Raw genomic sequence first — 6,010 nt, forward strand, 5'->3', positions numbered from 1 at the left:
AGGGTGTGAGACTAAGATAATTAAATTACCTGGGTATGACTCTAGTAGTCAATTGGCTGAGGAACTAAATAGGTTTTATCTACGCTTTCTTTTTGTTTTGTTTTTTACAGTGTGGGGGGTATTTAATTAAGGTTTGTGCTGAGCAATTGGCATCAGTGTTCTGTAATATTTTTCAATGGTCTTTTGCTCTTCAGAGAGTCCCTAAAGTGTGGAAACAGGCTATTGTGGTGCCTGTGCCTAAAATTGTAAATGTAGTAACACTAAATGATTTTAGGCCAATAGCACTAACATCTCTTATAATGAAATGCTTTGAGAAATTGGTAAAAGAAGAGTTGTTGGCTAAAACTAAAAATATTTTAGACCCCCTTCAGTTCGCTTATAGAACACAACGAGTGTTGACAGAACTCAGAGAGTGAGAGTTAACGGTAGTTTTTCATCTCCCTTGATAACATCTACAGGAACTCCTCAGGGCTTTGTTTTGTCTCCTTTATTGTATATTTTATATACAAATGATTGTATAAGTAAACACAGCAATAGGTTTTTCTTAAAGTTTGCTGATGATGCATGAGTCTTCTGGAAAATAACGAAACGTGTCACGGTCCAGTGGTTGATGACTTTATGAAATGGTGTGATGATGCCTGTTTGCAATTGAATGTGTCCAAGACAAAAGATATGATTATCGACTTTATAACAAAACCACATTCTTCCCAGCCTACTCTTATTAGGGGTGAGAAGGTAGAAAGTGTGGACAGTTACAAATACCTGGGCACCACTATTGATAACAAATTGTGTTTTGATGTGAACACAGAGGTATTATGTAAAAAGGGACAGCAGCACCTATACTGTTTAAGAAAATTAAGATGATTCAATAGATTCAATAGGACAATGATGGAATTGTTCTATAAGTCTTATATTGAGCCGGTGCTGTCCTTTTCTATTAGCTGCTGGTTTGGAAATTTCAGTGTGAAACATAAAAATGCATTAAATAGAATAGTTACTCTTAGTGGGAAGATTATATGCAAAGAACAAAGAAGTTTGTCATTTTTGTTTAATATTAATGTTTTGAGTCGGGCCCAATCTGTGCTCCTGGACAGTGACCATTTTCTGTATCCAGAGTTTTTAATATTCCTTTCAGGTTCCCGTTATAGACTACCAAAGATGAAAAGTAACCGATACAAATACTCGTTTGTTCCCTGTGCAATTCGGCTGTTAAATGGTCTTTAAGGAATCTGTTAGGGAAATTTACTGTATTTTATTTATATACTTTTATGTATTTATGTTTGGAATGTATTGTATGGGTCTGCTGTGTTTCTGAATCTTGCTGCATCTAAATTGCCCATAAGGGATCTTAATAAAGTTTGACTTGAGAAAGAGAGTCCAAACAGCTGATAAAAATATATATAATCCACACCACTCCAGCCCATCAATTAATGAGAATGAGAATGAGCTTTATTGGCCAGGTATGTTTACACATACGAGGAATTTGTTATAGTGACAGAAGCTCCAGTGCAACAGAAAGACAGCAACAGGACAGGACACAGATAAAAAAGAATAATATACAAATAAGCAATGTACAAAAATAGCAAAAAAACACAATATATAATATAGACAGTTATGTGTGTACAGATCTGATATGTGCAAATTTGAAATGAAAAAAATAAGTATGTGTGGTGAATAAATAATGTATAATAGTGTTGTGTGTTCCACGTTTAATGTCAAGTGTTCATGAGATGGATTGCTTGGGGGAAGAAACTGTTCCTGTGCTGGCCGTTCTGGTGCTCAGAGCTCTGTAGCGTCGACCAGACGGTAACAGCTCAAAGAGGGAGTGTGCTGGATGTGAGGGGTCCAGAGTGATTTTCTTAGCCCTTTTGCTCACTCTGGATGAGTACAGTTCTTGGAGTGAGGAGGATTGTACCAATGATTCGCTCAGCAGTCCGGACTACCCTCTGTAGTCTTCTGAGGTCAGATTTGGTAGCTGAGCTGAACCAGACAATTATTGAAGTGCAGAGGACGGATTCAATGATGGCAGAGTAGAACCGTTTCAGCAGCTCCTGTGGCAGGTTGAACTTCCTCAGCTGGAGAAGGAAGTACAGCCTCTGCTGGGCCTTTTTAACAATGGACTCAATGTGATTGTCCCACTTCAGGTCCTGAGAAATTGTGGTGCCCAGGAATCTGAATGACTCCACTGTCGTTACAGTGCTGTTCATGATGGTGAGTGAGGAGTGCAGGGGAGTATCTCCTGAAGTCCACGATCATCTCCATTGTTTTGAGTGTGTTCAGCTCCAGGTTGTTAAGACTGCACCAGACAGCCAGCTCCTTAACCTCCTGTCTGTAAGCAGACTCGTCACCGTCCTGGATGAGGCCGATCAGTGTGGTGTCATCTGCAAACTTCAGGAGCTTCGAGGTCCCCGAGGTCCGAACCTCTGTATTTTTCCAATAACATAAGTTGTAAAATAATTATTAATTCTGATTTGGTGCTGCAAGGATAAAAATCCAAGGTAATGGATCTTCTCATCTGAGATGCCCCAGCGGTAGGGGTGTGCGATATATAGTCTGCGATCATATCGTAATTGTTGTTGTCGATGTGCGATTTGACATGATCGAGTATTTTGCAAAAACCATTCAAAACACCCCTACAGAGCGCACGCATACAGTACGTGAATTCTACACTAGTGCGCGTGCGCATTTAGAGTGCGTTCTTTCACTGCAGGATTCAGTCTATTAAAATGCATTTAGAATGATCACAAATTCAAGACATGGGGGCAGAAAGTTTATATATTTATACCACTTCATATAGTTAATCAATTTCACACGAAGTGTGCCATTTTTCTCCAGAAATTACCATGATTACAAATGTGATATTGATTTTTTACAACAGTTCAATAAACAAAAAGTTAATTCAAGGGATTTACGTTTTAGACACTATATTGCCTGTTTTTGCTCTATTTCGCCAACAAAAATAATTACAAACACAGCCACAGCACTGTTTTGCAATGACGGTGGTTCTTTCCTGAATGAATCAACCCTTTAAATGATTCGGTTCAATTGCAATGACTCACTTATTAACAGTGACTTGCTGCCACCTATTGGCGGTTTTAATTTCACATTTCTATTTTTTTCATGTTTTAAATCATTTCAAATATCAGTATTTCACTTTTATTTTTAATATATCAAAACATTATTTATGCATTTGTAATTGCAGTTAAATGCATTCATGTCTTGCATTAAACCGTGTGTAAATATATCTAAATGCCACTTCTGATGCAGCTTCTGTGTTGTGTTGATTTGCTTGGTAACAGCCCAAATGTCTTATTATTCTAATTCACTGATTAAATGTAAGAATTTGACTCAAAAGATAATGGAAAGTTCAAAAAAGATTTTATAAACTGCCCATAAAATATAAAAGTCAGTTTAAAAGTTTTGGAAAAGATTTCTGTCAGTGTAAATTAAAAATATAAAAAAATAATATTCATGTTTATTCATTTTAGACACTTAAATTTACTGAAGGCAACCAAGATAATTATAATTTATTAAATTAATAAACATAAACAATCGATATCTTCTCTATTTCCAGTTTGTAGCGTGGATCATTCATTGCAACATTTAATCTGATTCTCATGTTTAAGAATCTGTTATCCTGAAAAATACTGCCCACTGACTTGGTTTTAAACATATATTATCCAATTTATGAGCCTTAAAACATCTTTTAATGCACACATGTAAGTCAGCAAAATTTCCTCGGGGGAGCATGCCCCCGAACCCCCAAACCAATCTCCATTTAGGGACTTCGGTATTTATAATATCCTGTGTACGGCCCTGGTGATATGCACCCTTGTGTAACAGTGATCCAATATAATACTGTCTCTGGTGGGACATGTGATGTGCTGTCTGTATTTTGGCAGTTCGCGGGAGAGATTTGCTTTACTAAAGTCCCCGAGAATGATTAAAACAGAGTCCGGGGGTTGTTGCTCAGTCTCTGTGATCTGATCAGAGAGTTTCTGTAAAGCTGAGCTCACGTGCGCTTGCGGTGGAATAAACACTCACGAGAATGAACGAGCAAATCTCCCGCGGCGAGTAGAACGGCTTGCCGTTAATGAAGAGCGTTTCTAGATCAGAACAGCACATCTTTTTAACACAGTTACATCTGTACACAACCGCTCATTGACGTAAAAGCACGTCCCGCCGCCGCGCGATTTCCCCGTTGATTGTGCGACGCGATCTGCTCTGATCAGCTGGAAGTTAGGCAGATGTACGGTATGGCCTAGTTCAGCCAGGTTTCAGTGAAACACAGAGCAGCAGAGTTGAGCACTCTGGGGTACTTGGCAGAGTTTGAAAAATCCTTGTTTGTCCGGGAGAGCAGAAGGAGTTTATCCGTTTTGTTGGGAAGAGAGCGGAGATTCGCTAGACGGATGCTAGGCAACGCCGTTCTAAATCCGCGCTGTCTGAGCTTCGCGAGCGCGCCAGCTCGCTTCCCCCGTCTGCGCGTCCTGAAGCGTTTGACCAGACCTACGGCTCCGCCAACTACATTTTTTTTTCTTGATGAACTAGAGTCGTGTGAATTACTTTTGGATTATTATGTTTTTATAAACTGCGTTTGGTCTCTCATTCTGACGGCACCCATTCACTGCAGAGGATCCACTGTTTAGCAAGTGATGTAATCTCCAAATCTGTTCTGAAAAACAAATTAATCATCATCTTGGGTAGCCTGAGGGTGACTACATTTACAGCAAATTTTTATTTTTGGTTAACTATTCATTTAATCAGATATGGCTTACTATTCATGCTGCTATTCTTGATGCAATTGTGACCTTTGTGATCTGTGACCTATAGAAACTTTTTCTTCTAATGATGTTCAGTTTGACCACAACTTCAAAAGATCTGCCATCATTTATGAATCTGTTAAAGTGAGCAATAATGCCTCACATCTTAACTATAATATATAATATGTCAATATGTCTCAGAATATTTCATCATCTTACTTTTGTATTTTAGAAGATCAAATATCTGCCATTCTCTGTACTCAACAGAAAACTCCACCGAAAACTGCAAGAATATCAATTCTAAGAGAAGTTCTGTTTGGTAATGATTTTTTACTCCCATGCTGACAAAAGTAAATATGAGTATAAAAACTGCCATCAAGGTTAAAAAATAAAAAATAAATAAAAAAACAGTAATATTCATTTGCACTGTAACAATTAAAAAAAAAAAAAAAAAAAAAATGACAGAACAGTTGCACTTATATTATATTTATTATATGTTCCCCAGAAGAAGAAAAAAATCATCTGTGAATATAAACAGAATTGTTTTAGATTAATCTCTAACTATTTGTTCTCTCTCTCTCTCTCTTTCCCAGTCTCTCTTTCTTTTTTAATTAATTACGGCGTGGAATATTAAAATGTACATAATTGAGTTCCCTCTTCTATGATTTTTTTTCTTTCCAGGAACAGCACTGAAGTGTGGAAAATTGGTTCTCCTAATCAGATTAACCATAGTCAGCTCATTGTGTCAGCATAAATATATCTGCAGTACAATGTGTTCATTTGAATGGAAGTGGAAAAACAGACATTACCTACCCATAAGAAACGCATTAGAGAGTCTGTCACACTGAGTTTTATCTTCAAAAAGACTGCAAATAGAGTGCAACACTGAGCGTCTGGTCTTGGTTCTGGAAGTATTTTTCTCCATTCAATTTCTTCATAGTGATTTCAAAATATTCTTCAACAAAGAATTATAAGAACAAAACCAACCAGCTCTGAGATGAATCACAATATTACAAACATGTTTCAGAAGAAAAGAACGAAAAAGACTGTACGTTCACTTTTACTCATGAAACAATGCATAATCAAATCAAAAACCATTGTACAATACAAAACTATTAATTTACAATCATTCATAAATATAATGCAACATATTTAAAGTTAATATTACAAATAATTGTTCCAGAGTAGTAAGTTACGTACATCATTCGCAATGCTACTTGTGGACAGTTGCCATTGGAGCTTTTTCATTT

Source organism: Onychostoma macrolepis, chromosome 14, assembly GCF_012432095.1.
Source record: "Onychostoma macrolepis isolate SWU-2019 chromosome 14, ASM1243209v1, whole genome shotgun sequence".
Classification (NCBI taxonomy): domain Eukaryota; kingdom Metazoa; phylum Chordata; class Actinopteri; order Cypriniformes; family Cyprinidae; genus Onychostoma; species Onychostoma macrolepis.